This window comes from Hibiscus syriacus, unplaced genomic scaffold (assembly GCF_006381635.1).
Source record: "Hibiscus syriacus cultivar Baekdansim isolate YM2019G1 unplaced genomic scaffold, ASM638163v2 tig00110472_pilon, whole genome shotgun sequence".
Classification (NCBI taxonomy): Eukaryota; Viridiplantae; Streptophyta; class Magnoliopsida; order Malvales; family Malvaceae; genus Hibiscus; species Hibiscus syriacus.
The window spans coordinates 1,670,502-1,686,126 of record NW_024062752.1 but is presented as its reverse complement, the minus strand read 5'-3'; the positions used below and the strand labels follow the sequence as shown (position 1 = coordinate 1,686,126).

General features: G+C 35.2%; 1 pseudogene; it reads right to left on the bottom strand.

Moving 5' to 3' along the window:
* Positions 1 to 2,506: 2,506 nt before the first annotated feature.
* Positions 2,507 to 9,118, bottom strand: LOC120127952 (annotated as a pseudogene).
* Between the last annotated feature and the right edge of the window lie 6,507 nt (positions 9,119 to 15,625).

The window sequence follows — 15,625 nt, the reverse complement described above, 5'->3', positions numbered from 1 at the left end:
ACACTTAGAAGGGACGATTGCAACATTGTAGGCTCAAACTCCTCAGAGGCAAACAGTTGCTATATGGATAAATTAACCTTTATCATCATGCTGCTGGCTGGTTGACTGGGAAATATAAGATCCTAGTTTCTCTATAAGCTGAGATGAAAATTTCTACTGGGACTGAATCTCTGTAATATGTTCTTTTAACCGACTGATCTCTTCAATCAGATTTGTGAAAAACGTCTGCAAAATAAAAAGAACCAAAAAGAATAATGCTATTGACAGCCAATTTTACTTTAATCTCGTGCAAAATTAAAAATTTTACCTCAAGATCACTTGTCATTAACATCTTTGTTTCCACCCCCAATAGCTTCATTTTTTCAACAATATGAATTACTACAAGTAGTCAGTTCTCTTCTCATTTATTTATTTGGAAATGGAATTTTCATCTATTTAAGCGACATATACAAAATAGTTGAACTTTATACAACTGAATTTCGTAACTGCTAATGTTTAAAAATGCAGCCTATGCTACAACAAACCCTTCAATTGTCAAATTTTCAAGTTCCACAAGACTCTTCTAAACTTCAAAAACTTCATTTCGGACCCTAAAGTTCTCAAAATATAGAGAAGGCATATATTGCATAATGACCAGTTCATGAAAAACAATTTGTTAATAGAAAATCAGTTCTATTTTAGCTTCTCCAACCACTTGTACAGATATCCTTCATCGGTAAAGATTGATTTTAATAGTCATATAGGAAAAACATCCTAAATAATTGAAGTCACTAGAAGCAATAGAAAAAACATCCTAAATAATTGAAGTCATTAGAAGCACCATGGATCCTATCCTATATAAATGGTTCTCCCGAAGGAGTAAAAAAGGATAGAAACTTGCATTGTGGCAATACTTGCAATAGCAGCACAAAGACCCTTGACGATTCCGGCACTAATGTTGAAAAGATCATCACGAGTCATATCGGGTTTTCTTGGCACACCGGCGGGAATGATGACTACATCACATCCCTCCAAAGCTTGCCCCAATTGCTCTTCACCAACATATCCAGTAACCTGAAGCAAAACAAACACATACACAAAATTAAGTTGCTTAAGGAATGAAGCTGCCAAATGGACACAGAGATTGACATATACAAGCTCAGATAAACAAGCAACAATATCCAGATATCTAAAACCTCAAATCCTTTACAAATAAGAAGGGTCCAATGATCAAAGTTAAATCAAAAGATGAAAACATCATATCAACTTATACATTTGCTATAGAGACAGATAAGATGCCATTTTACCGACAAGAATCTAATTAAAATCTAAAAAAAAAAAAGCAACGTAGAGCTCAAATATCAACACAAAACCCACATTAGAAATAGCATAAAAATACGCCCCAACATTAAAAAAAATCTAAAAATTCTATATCCAAAAAAGATGAGTCTTTTATGCGGACCTTAGATCTGGTGTTGACGTGGCTGACATCAGCTGCAACGCCGGAGTGTTAGCGATGTCATTGAGAGTCAATCGAGAAACAAGGGGTTAAGCTTCATGAGAAGAACCAAGAACTGGTCGATCCCTCCGGTAGCCCCCAAGACCGCTACTTTCCTGTCGGGTACGGATTCTAAGACAAATCCTCGGCGGATAAGGTGCCTTCCGACGGTCGATCGAGTTACGGATCGAAACATTGTTGCAGAGAGTTGAAGCTGAAGAGTGGGAAGAAAAGACGGTTTTTTTATGGAGGGGTTTGTTTGCTAGGCTCGAGTAGGAGAAAATATCTTTCCTTTCCCCACATCGCAAATCAATCTAGCCATTGAACGAAGACGTCAGATTCTGATGAGCTTTTTACCTCAACGAAAAAGAAGGAAAAGGCAGTGAGAATATATGGTACCATGGCAAACACCATTAATCCAACAAAATAAAATGAGGGCATATCATAGAAAATTGTCAAATCTAGGGGTAAGATACAATTTTATGCTGACTAAACCAATTAACATCAACACTTCTCCTTGGAAGAAAATCTAAGTTCCGACAGCTACGAAGCTGAACGTAGAACGAACATATCTTTGAGGTTGGTTTTATGCCCCCACGTAGACTTTCTTGAGCTATGTCAGCATGCTTAGTTTTCTTGGTGGTTGATTTGTCAGCTTTGTTAACAGACAAACCCGAATCAAGTTGTTTCGAATTCAGGTTTTCTCGAATTTACTTTTTTGGTTTGGAAAGCTCGAACCATGTTGGCATGCTTGATCTACTTGGGGATTACTTTGTTAGCCACACAAATTCTATTACTTCAGATCCTAAAAATGTTTTCAAGTCAATAATTAACCACTTGCTACGTGAAGGAACTTGGTTTTCGAGCTGACAATTGAACAAGGGCCCAAAGCTTCGCGAGCATGAACTTTCCCTTCCAACATTTTCTTTTAAACGGTAGAGTAATGCAGGAAATGAATTCACGAGAAGATTGAGAGACAACTAACTATTGAACATGGAACATTTGATGACCTACAGAGAACCATTTTGCTTTGCCACAACTATATTAATATTTATGCTACAATTTGTCCAAAAAAAGTTGACGAGATTCACATGACGTAACTGAAAGAACCAGCTTTGCAACACCAGTTGTACAAGAAAAAAAAATAGTGTTTCCCGTCATTCATTCCCCTTCTAAAATGGTAGAATCACATTTCTAATGTTGTCGGTTACTACTTCGTCAAGATCTTGAATCAGCTTCCCTCTTAAGATGGTCTGCGGAAATGGCAACAAGATTAACAAATGATCTACAACATGTTTTGCTTAAAACTCGAGAAGCATGCATATGATGGTTAAAGCAAAACATTCATGTCAGATTTAAATCCTCGAGATTCAAAAGAAAAATGAACTCTGAATTGGGGGTTTATAGAGTTGTCATACATTCATGGTTTATGGTATTGGTGATCGGCAATCATATCATATGATGAAGATAGAAATGAATTAGAACGATATGTAATCAGAAATTCAGCGACAAATACAACAAACAATCCAAAATCAAACATTTATTGGCATTCGATATCAAAAGTTCCAAAATGCTATCCAAGCATCTTCAATATGCATGGAACATGTTCCTAGTACAGAGTACAGACCAATTTCAGAACATGAGACCAAAACCCTCTTTGAGTTCCTTTTTACCTCTTGTAATAAAGGAACAGCCATTGAAGGAAGAAGTAATGAACAATGTAACAAAGTCTCTAGATAAACAGTTCATACCAAATTCAATGTTTTGCAGAACTTATGAGAACTAAGGAGGTAAAAACTTCATTAAAAACAAGGTGAATGACTCACATTATCCAGATGAACTATCACTGTCAGAGCCTGCATGAAAAAAATAACATGAGAAATCTGGCATATATAAACTCATAAGGGCATAAAGAAAGGGAAAACTAATTTTTTACCACTTGATGAGGACCCAGAGTCACTGCTAGAACTACTTGATCCACTCTCTTCATTTTGAAGCATTTTCCCGTGAATTGGAGATGAGGTGTGACCAATCCTTCCCGCTGCTTCAGAATCCAACCAGTTTCAATTAGTGCATAAAAATTTCATCTTCAGAACCAAACAAGTGAAGAATATAACAATGAAAGCAAATTCTTGTTGGTCCATAGTGCTTACTTGTTTCATCTACTTTTGATACCTCTTTAGAAGGTGGTTCCGAATTCTGCAAAAAGAATAACAAAATGTTCCATTGAACAACAATTTGAAACAAGCAAAAGATTTAGATGCTCAAAAGTCACTTGTTCATCATCTTACAGTCTCCTGAATATTATGGACGTCTTCAGCATTTTTCTTGTTTTCGCTCAAACTCTTCTTATAGTTGGTTACGAATATATCAAGTTCCCAAAGCGTTTCTGGATCAACACTGTCAATATCCACCTCAATCTCATCTTCTTGCTGGAAAAGTGATGCGCTCCTCTTCCTAATGATCTGGACAATGCTACCGAGTTTCTCTGAAGGCAAGTTCTGAAGGTCTACACTGAGTCTCTGCTTCTCCTCAAAAGTCATATCCTTCTTCTCAGGATCCTTTGCCTTGGGTTTCACTGATCCAGCAACCATAACTGTAGGAGCCAACTCTGCATCTCTTGATTTTGGGTCAACAGTTATTGCCATGGATTCTGATCTTTCAAGAGTACTAGCTTCAAATGGCAGAGATGAATGAGCCGGAGCAGAAGCATGGGGTTGAATTGGTGCTGGACCTGGAATTATCCTTGAAGTGGGTGTCGGCAAACTGTTATCATGACTACTTTCAAACCTCCTATTAAGATTATACTTACACTCTATAGCTGCCCATTGTTCTTCAAACATCCCTAACAATGTCTCTGCCATAATATGCACATCCTGTCCTTTTGGGTTATACAGCATTGCATTACTGAAAGTTAGTATCACATCCTCCGCAAACTCCCTAGGTGACTTGTACCAATTCTTGTTCAACCTAGTCTTCACCGTACCCAAATCCATAGGATGCTTAACAATTGTATAATAATCATGCAACCCGAGTGCCTTCACATCCACTGGTTTATTAAACACCCAGCCAAACTTATGCTTCATTAACTTCCCTAACAAATTACTACAACTCTTAAACAACTGACCTGAAAACTTCTCCATCACAATTCCACCTCCCATTTGACCCGGATTACTCTTCCCAACATTTGGTTTTGTCTTCTTATTACTCTCTATGGGCTTCAACTTCTCCTTCCCTAAAACAAACTCCGACTTTTTATGATATTGATTCGCCTTGGGTGTTCTCTTCTCTTTCTCCACAAACTCACATACATTCCCACCAACGCCACTGTTACACTGATCATGCTCTGCTAATGACACAGATAATCCATGAAAAGGCCTTGAACTAGGCAATCCTACAGAACCGACATCCGAGTTCACTCTAGCTAAACTTCCACCACATCTATCAACGTTCTCTTTCAAATGCCCACCACTAAACCTATCTGTTTTAGCCTCAAATTTCTTAAGTAAACACCTAACTTGCTCAAGCTCACTAGCTAACTTCCTCTGCAAAACTCTAGCATCGTTCTTGGACAAATCATTCAAGTTAATCTTTAACGAGGTTATCATACTTTACATACCCATAAGCTGCAATCCCATTGGAAGCATTCCGTGCACCCTGCTGCAACTGGTTATGGCTAGACGAATCATCTGACGGTACGGCATCAAAGGGTTGGAGTAGCAGCTGCTGAGATTTGTTGTTATAACCAGCTGTAGGGGTGGCGGCTAGTGTTTGCTGAGGGGGAAAAGTAGGATTTTTGGGCGTGTTGTTGTGGGGTTTCCTGCTATAAACTTTGTTGCTCTTTGATTCTTCACCTTCGGTTTTCCCTGTCGCCATTCATGTAAGAAAAAAGACGAATTTTTTAAAGGAAAGGGAAGGGGGAAACCCCTAATTGGAAAATACCCAGATTAGTTAAAGCCTTCAAAATGGGTTGTTTTTTCTTTGTAGGGGTTTTCTTTTTCAATTGCACTGAAAGATCAATTTTTTTGGGAGGAATTTTTTTTTTGGGGGGGGGGGGTTAGAGTTTTCCACCGGGGTATAGGAAAAATGAGAAATAGGGTTTTGGAATTTTCTCCTCTTCCCCTTAATTTTTTTGTAAAGAGGGAATATGGTTTCTTCGATTGTATCTTTCGATTTTGTTCGTTTTCACGGTGAAGACGAGGGCTTTCCGCTCGATAGATTGTGAGAATCTGAGCTAGTGCACGCGAGAGATAGCGAGTGACGGAAAGGGGAAAGAATGTTTAGGGTATCGCCATGTCGGATAGGACCTTAGTACAAATTCACAGTTTAGCGCATAATATTATTGTATAACCCCTATACTTTATCAAATCTTCTATTATGTACCTCTGTTTTTAAAACGTGGTAGCTCCCTTCAAGGGCATTAAGATTTATAAACAACTCAAGTCGAATTGAGCTTAAATAGTGATAAGTTAAGTTTGAGTTTGACTCAACATTTGAAGTTTAACATTCGGCTTGAACTCAATTGAACATCAAAATATAAACTTAAGTTCAACATGATATATAGTTGAATTATTCAAATTCGATTAAACTCGATTATCAATTTTCTTAATCATAATCAATTACTTGGCCTTCTTATAGGGAGACTCACCATGACATCCATGAACGTAATCTTCGTGTATATTTTACTGCCAAATGATCAAAATTGTTCTTTAGCATTGGAGGTACTCAACACAATCAACGCCAAAGGATTATGCGCATACCAATAGGAAGTGCTTCAGAGGGAGGGTTTGTATCTTATATAGGCCACCATTTAGTAAACTATGACACTACTTTAATTATTTATTGATCGTCTGACTGACGACATTTACATAATTTTTCGATAGGGTTGGAAGTTCCTCCGTATAAATTATGGTCTCAAGGTTATTTGATGAGCTTGCTTTGAAGCTGCAATAGGTTTCGCCTAACACAAGTTAAGAGAGCTTCAGGAAGTAATGCCAAGACTAGTCGATGAGATCAAGCTCTTTCCAAGCTATACAGAAACATATCTATCTATATATTATAAGTGTAAACACTAATTTTTCGTTTGTTATTATTAAAATTATTATTATTATTATAAATATTATTATTAATATATTATTATTATTATTTATTATTAAATATATATATATATATATTACAAAATTATATCAGAGGCCCAATCCCATTTACAAGCCCAAATCCCAGGCCCAACCAGAACCGCCCAGACCAAAATGAACCCTAAACATTTAGGGTTTCAGCTAGGGTTTCTAAACCCTAGCACTGTTGCCGCCGCCTCCAAGATTCCAGAAGAGCCCAGCTGCCGCCTCCAGGTGTTCCACCCCGCTGTAGCCACGACACCACCGCCTCTTCGAAGACTCCAGAAACACCACGTCGACCGTCCACGTCGCACTATGGGTGAGTCACCACATAGTTTGGTGACTCACCAGAACTCATCTCTGGAACCGGTCCAACGAGAGCCTCGTGGTGGCTATAAAAGCCACCCCACCTACAAGAAAGAGAAAAAACCCACAGCCACATAGAGAGCAACGGAGAACAAGAGACTACAACAACGACGAACAAACATAAAGAGGAGACAGAGACCAACGACCAGCAACCAAGAGCCACAAACAACCAAAAACCAACAAATATTAAACCGAAAGAGAAAGAACTTACCAAAGAGGACTCCACGGTCACCGGAGAAACAATAAACATCCACGCGTGACAAAAAGATTCGAAATACTCGAAGGTATTTTGTAGATCTACGTAAATAAGACGTGTTTTATAGAAGAAAAGGGTTGGATTCGGTTTTAGATTGTTTCGATCTATCTTTTGAGAGGGTTTTATATTTCCGACCACCGGTGACGGTGGTCGGCGGTGGTGTCGGCGCCAAAGCGTGGCTGTCGGCCGGAACTCTCTTCCCTCCGGTGAGGGAATTGAAGAGAGAGTTGAGAAAATATTTTCTCTCTTCTAAAGAGAGAAAAGAAAGAAAAAAAATGAAAAGATGGCCATTGTGGCCGGCCATAAAGGGTATAAATGCCCTCCCCTAAACGACGCCGTTTTGGGAGGGATATATCCGTAATTTTGGGAATGGCCAAATCATTTCCACGACGCCTTTAGCTTTGTTAGCTTTCATTATAGTCACTTAAATCAAATTTCTGTAATTTTAATTTGGTCTTCTAATTTTATTTTATTTATAATTTAGTCATTATCAGTAAATATATATTTATGGTAAATAACAGATTTAGTCTCTCAAATTTTAATAATTTATATTTTAATCACTGGTTAATAATTAAAATTAAATTACACTAATATTATATAAATTTCATAATATTTTGAATTAGAGCCTTTAATTTTGGTATTTTACATTTTAATTACTGATATATTAGTATTTTTTACCATAAGTTTATTATTTTTTAAATTTATTGTTATAATTTTAATTATTTATTTGATTATTATCTAATTGCAATTTATTTTATTCTATTATTATACTTTAATTATTATATTATATTATATTTCATTTCATTTTTATTTAATTTTAGTCATTATTTAATATATATATATGCTCCTTAATTCACGTATTAATAGCTGTGTAGTTGAAACCAAGTAATTGATTAAAAGACCCCCTAATTCAAACCTAAAAAGATGTTTTTGTTTTATCTATTATAAAAATAAACTTTTTTTGTTTTGATAGAAAAGTAAAACCTACCCTGCTTTTACGTTGAAAATTCCAATATTAATTGTGCGCTTCCTGTTGAAATCAAATCTTTGATTTTGAGAAAAATTACTTTAGTTATGTATCTTAATGTAAAATACTCTATTTAGCCCTTATTATTATTATAATTTAAATTTTAATTCAAATTGATATTTATTACACTATTAATAACTTTTTTTAATAATTTGAATTATGTTATTAATTTAAATATTTACATTTTTTCCTGTTATTTTAATTTTATTCGTTTTAGTCATTAGTTAATTACAATTTATTTTATTATTATCTTTTTCAATATGTTTAATTTAATATTTTAAAATATTACTCATATAGTCGTTTAAATAATAATTTTATTATTTTCAATATCAAAGAAAAGGGCAGTCTTAATATAACTGGATGTCCTATTCTGGTATTTTAAATAATTAAATATTATAAAATTATAATTTAGTTTTATTAAATTATTATGTTTTTAAATTTATTTTTATCGAAGAAAAGAGCTGTCTTAAGGCACCTAGAAGTCCTTTTCTGATATTTCTAAATAAATAAATATTTTATATAAATTAATAGATTTTCTTAAAATTATAGTAATAAATTTGAAATTACATGATCATGAATTAACTATATTTTTAAAATTTAAAATTTCTAATAATAGAGACAATTTATAATTAAAAAGTACCAATTTTGGGCGTTGTAAGGGTGCTAATCATTCCCTAAACGTAACCGACCACGAATCCCTTTTATTATTAAAAATAACGAATTTTTGATTAAAACGCAGATCAATTCATCTTTTAACTGATGTTTTCTTAAAAACTCTTTTAAAATATAATTTTTAGGTATTCGACCTACGTGACCCAAAAGGCCGATGGCGACTTCCAAATTATTTTAAACCATTTATTCACATCACTTTTCCCGCCAAGTAAAAAATTTCGTGCCCGGACGAAAACCGGTTACGACAGCTTGGCGACTCCGCTGGGGACCCGGTCAAACTTTTAAAATCAATTATAAATTGTCTATATCAGTTAGAAATTAAAAATTCATATTTTTAAATTTTAATTCTTTTCTTTTAAATTTTTTATTACTTATTATTTTTATATATATTTTTTATTTTATTTATTTATATATTCAAGAATTAATTATTTTATTTGTTTGCTAGAGGTTTTAACATTTCTCCTCACACACAACACTTGCATTGCATAACATAAAACTCTATAATTGAGTTTTTCCCTTTTAAGTGGGAGTGAAAGCGACGTCTTCGTGAGAATTTATTCTCCGTGTCAGACCTAGCAAGTAACTTTCGGGGTTCATATGCTCTATGTCTTCGTGAGAATTTATTCTTCGTGTTAGTCATAGAGAAATGTATCCCCTCGAATTGAACTCAATCCACTTTAGTCTGTAGTGGACTAGGATTGAGGGTTGGCGGTCTAAGGGGGCACTAACAAGGACAATTCGAGTACCTTTACTCCTAGAACTAAAACCCTGCATATAATAAACCTTAGAATTTATCTTGATCTAAGACAGTACTGAACCTCTGTCCTTAGGTGTACACAAAGGAGAAATAAGCTTAGCTTTTAATTTTTTTAATTTATTATTTTTTCGGAATAAATGCCTGCGAACTAAAAATCATGCGGTTAGGTTAATTTTTCCAAACAAAGCATGGAACTAGAAAGCATGAGGTTAAGATTTATACCTTGATAGATAGATTTTTTCATTAGTTAGTACTAACTATTTTATTTTTTTTTCTTCTCATTTCTTTTGTTTGCATTGCATGATCATAGCATAACCAAAAGGTGTTTACTTGAAAGACTGTTCATCATATTGGAAAGAAATCGTAAATGGACAAAAAGTTCTATGATCAAACAAAATATGATGCGGCCAAGAAAAGACATCCTGAGGGAACTCTGAAGATAGAGAAGAGCTATGCACTCAGAGATCGTATGCCCATTGAAGAGCAAAAAGAGATACGAGAAATAATAGAGCAAATGATCAGGATGATGGATAGAATATCTGTTTTGGATAAAGGAAAAGAGATTCCTGCACAGAAAGAGAGAAAGCTTAATGAACATAATCCTGCAATCTCAAATATGCAAGGGACTTCAATTCTTAATCAATTTGAGAAATTACCAACAGTCATCATTCGTATTCACAAATCGTCTGGAGATACCAAAGAAATGGTGACCACTGTAAAAGCTCCCAGAGATGAAAAGAAATCATGTAATATGAAATTATCGAAGTTTAGTCGGCTTCCGACATCTAAAATTCAGGTTCAATCCAAGACAAAAGGCGGTTCTCATTTTGATGCTATCCCTATATCGTATAAAGAATTATATGATAAGCTACTTGAAACACAAGAAGTGGCCCCGTACTACATAAAACCATTCCAACCCCCGTATCCGAAGTGGTATGACATCAACGTTTATTGTGAATATCATGCTGGAGCTCAAGGACATACCATTGAGAATTGCCTTGCTTTCGAACGTCGAGTTCAAAGTCTTTTGGATCAGGGAATCTTGCAGTTTATGATAAATGATCAACCTAGTTTGGTAACTGAAGATCCTTCCAGATCAACACCAAATGTATTCAAAGGTAAGAGCATCAGTAGGGGCGTCCAAAAGGAAGAAGATTTGCTTAGATTCGAAGTTCAAATACGTCATTTGAAGGAGCAAAACAATGAATTAAGCACCAAAATGGAAACCATGCAGGAAGATTTCTAGAAGGTCAGTCAAACCTTTCAAAATGCTGGCATAGGAAGTACCCCAGAAGAGTGGATCAAAGGGGTCACCAAACTGAAAAAGAATTGTAACATACATGAAGGTCGAGCAAAGAAGTTTTATCATGATTTACGAATTGCAGAAGAAATACGCAATACGTTTGTCAGTGAATTGAAAAGATGTCAAGTCGAAAATCAAAGGTTGAATAGTGCTATGACTAACATGGAAGCATCATATCAGATCTATCAGCATGAGATTGATACTGAATTAAAAGCCACTATCGAAAAGAACAAGATATTGAAGAAATATTTAGATGATTATGGAGATATTGTACGAGAACTCTGTAACCACGAAGATTTTCTAAAAAAATGAACAACATTGTTTACAACTCCGAGAATCGACACGAAGGATAAAGGAAAAAGACAATATCATGAATGAAGCTGCTGCTCAAGCAAACATTGTGGCTCATAAGCTGGTGGACTTTGTTGGCTTCACGAGAGAATTAAAGCAGATGGATAATTCCACACCTGAGTATGAGTGGAAGTTAGTTTGGCTTTTAAGTGAAATAGAGAAATTAGGAGTGAAAGTTATTCCCTATATGTAAAGTTTTATTGAAGTTAGGACTGAAAGTTGTCCCCTATATGTAAAAGTTTTGTTTGATATACCGAAACTTTTGTGTTCAATGAAATCTGTTCTAAGATGATCACTCTTGAGTAACACCTTTTCATATATGCATTTTCATTTTGCATCTTTGCATTTTCATTTTTGCATTCATACTTTTATGTTTGCCTTTGAATTGCACATTTTGCATTCTTATTTTTCCATTTATGCATTTTTATATTTTTTATTTATTTAAGTACTGTTATGTACTTTAATTATAAAAACATGTAAATAATTCATAAAAGGTTTTTGTAACAGTAAAAACCAAGATCATTAATTTATTTTACTGTACCATCATCATGAAAACAATGGAGCAATCTTATGAGGGACTACAAGATAAGTGGCCAGAACAATTGACATGGTTACCTCGGGATACAAGGAAAGAAGCGTCAGATTCAGTACCAGATGAATCAGATCAAATTATTCAGGGAATGGAATCTGATAAAGAAAAGATAACTGGTAAAGAGAAATCGTGCTATCAGATTGAAGAGTCAAGAAAGATAACATACCCTGGGGTATCCCACTTGAACCCAAAGAATAGCCTCGTTAATTATTCACAATATGATAAGAGAGTCAAGAAGGCAGATGAAGAAATCAAAAACATGAAAGATGTTAGTGCCCACCACAAAGAATTAGAAGCACGAGAGCTCAGCTTGGTTCCAGATTTGATTATTCCCCATGAATTCAAAATGCCTGATTTTGAGAAATATGATGGCACCAGTTGTCCCTTAATCCATTTGAGAATATTTTGCAGAAAAATGGAAGGATATTTAAGTTCTGATGATATGTTAATTCACTCCTTCCATGATAGTCTTGTTGGCCCAACAGTAGTCTGGTACAATCAGTTGACACAAGAACAGATCAAGAAATGGGTTGATTTAGCTAATGCATTTTTGGGACAATATCGGTATGTTAAAGGCTTAGCTCCAACACTTATGGATCTTCGAAGAGTAAAGAAGAAAACCAATGATATATTTCAAGAATATGCCTTAAGATGGAGAGGAGTGGCAGCACAAGTTCAACCTCCCATGTTAGAAGAGGAGATATCACGTATGTTTCGTGATTCCCTTCCCGCTCCTTTCTGCGAGTTGATGCAGGCAAATCCGACAAAGGAATTCGAGAATCTTGTGACAAGTGGAGATTTATTTGAGAATGTAATCAGTGAAGAAAATTCAAAAGTCACATCCAGGAGCCCGACGGTTCAAAAAGCAAAAGCTGATCATGTGAATGAGTATCGCATCCAGAGTCCTCGCAATTGCAAAAGAAAAAGAGCAAGTAACTGTTCGGATCGACCAAAGAAAGTCATGCGATCAAGAAAAACTTTGGAAGTGTTCCAAACTTCCATTTCAGACTTGTATCCTCATTTGGTTAAAGGTCAATACATCACACCAAGACCAACTAAAGTGACACCAAATCTTTCTGCTCATAGCTATGATCAAGATAGTGTTTGTAATTTCCATTTGGGGGTAAAGGGGCATTCTACAGGCAATTGTAGGCCACTGTTAAAAGAAATTGAGATGCTTGTTGACAAAGGGGTTTTGACACAAGAAATGATCAAGAAATGGGGGGCGAATGAAGAAAAGAACCCTGATCCTATTACATACCCAACATTATAGGAATAATAAGGCATGATGCATAAACAAGTGGAAGTGTTATCTACCACTGTAGTACCTTTCATTTTCAACATCTTGTTTGAACTTGTTTTTTGTTCCTTTCTCCACTTTTTGTGCAATAAATAAACTTGTGTTGCTTTTATGGTTATGAGCAAAGAATCAAGTTTTAATCTTGAGATTATTGAGTATCGAGTAGATTAAATATCCTTTTAAATTTTCAAGAGTTATAGATCTATTGGCAAGTGGTAAAATTATATCTTCCATATCCCATCCAATGCCAATTACTCAACCCTTACCAAAACCAAATCCTGACACTACATTTATCTGAGACTCTGAAGAAATGTCTCTACCTGTTTTTGAGACACAAACTCTAGATGTTTACCTTTTCGGGTAGAGTTGATTGATTGATGATACTACCTTCCACCATATACATGACTTTATAAGTCACACATTTGTCCTTCCAAACACAAAACCATCCAAGCAAAAAAACCTCAAAAGAACCAAACTTTCAATTATCCGTGAATCTTACTGCAAGAAGAGACGAGATGAGGCATCATGGACCAACTCATTGAAGATAATTTCGAGTGATTATGGCATACTTAAAGAAGAAGGGAAGAGTGATTGATTGAAATAAATATATCATGCATTAATTACATTTTTCATGTAAGTAAAATTGATCTTGAATATTCATCCCCCTGGAGATACCTCTTTTTACAAGGACTTCTATGTATGAGATGACTAAACTTCGCGCACAGTTTGAGATCAAGCATGCAAATTCAGTGTCATATCGCCCAAAGATGAATGGGGCATTTGCAGGAGCAAATAAGAACCTTAAGAGGATCATTACAAATACCACTAAAGCTTACAAGGTTTGGCACGAGAAGCCACCTTTTGCCTTATATGCATATTGAATTACTGTGCGAACATCTATTGGGGCAACACCTTATTGTTTAGTCTATGGGATGGTAGCAGTATTACCAATTGAAGTTGAGATCCCATTATTTTGTATCCTCAAGGAGGAAAAATTGGAGAAGACTGAATGTATCCAATTTCGATTTGATCAATTAAACCTTATTGATGGGAACCAAGTGAAAACTATTTGCCATGGGCAGATGTATCAGAAATAGACGATGAAAGGTCACAAACAAAAAGTACATCCGAGAGAGTTCCAAGAGTGTGATCTAGTATTGCCTTTATATAAAGATTTCCGTGGGAAATAGAGGCATTTTCCTGAGAAGTGTTGATCTTGGCAAAAATAGATAAGAAAGTTCTGAAAACCCAAATAAACTCAGATTCTGTCAAGAGATATTATGCTTAAGAGAAAAATGACAAAAGGAAAAGGAGACGTCCAAAGCAATTGAAGTATTAGACTCATCCAGCAAAAAAAATAAAAAAAAAATTGAATCAAGATGGTTGACTCATGGAGCCTCAAGTTACAAGATGGATCAAAGATTCATATTCAACAAGAAGAGCAAGAAATGATGAAGATATAAGAAAATTGAAATGAACCCAAAATTTGGCAGTCTAGAGGGATCCAGATGATAAAAAATCCCCAGCAAGACAGATCCAAGTCAAGCAAAGCAAGATTGAAGGCATCCAATTAAGAGAGAATATCTTCAGAATTCATTCCGCCTCTCAAGATTGATTTTTATTTGCAAAAATTGGTTTTTAAAATCTTTAATGCATGATATGAAAAATGATAAAGGGGGGTTCAAGATGTAAATTTTTAAATAAACATCTTAGAACCAAAGAAGGATTCGAGTTGAAAACCTAAAAAAGGCGGCTCGAATATTGAATGGTGCAACAATGACATAAGAGACGATCTTAAGCTCTTAATAAAGCACTGCACATCCCAAAGACGTTCCTGAGAGTATGGAAACAAGAAGCATTTCTACAAAAATGAGCATAACAACCATTTCTTCAAGTTAGTGGAAGCCCGAAGCGATATACTGAACCAACTTGAAAGAACCTACTTTACCAAAATCAACCTACACCTCAAATCAGTCAATAATTTTGACACTTGCCATAGGACTATGATTTTTGAATGATTTAAAAGTGTAGTTGATTTATTTGATATTCATTAAACTCATTGTTTATGATTTGATTATATTATGAACCTAAGAAGGGCATTACTTTGCAAAATTCTTTCATTCTTCGATAAAGAAAGAAGAAAAAACATTTTTAAACAGGACAATCTAAAATGAGGAAGGTCCGTGAAGCAATTGTTGCTTATTATACCTCTGTTATAGAAAAAGAATGAACGAGGCCAGAATGATGAAGTATTTCACTTTCTTGAAAGCAAGTGGTCCAAGAAGCTGAAAGTTTGGAGAATTGAACTTATGATGCTCTTCCGTGACATTATCAGCAACTTATCAAGAATGATTACTTTATTCTAAAGGGAGATACTGAAAGCCCATTTCAACTAAACCTTTCCATGGTT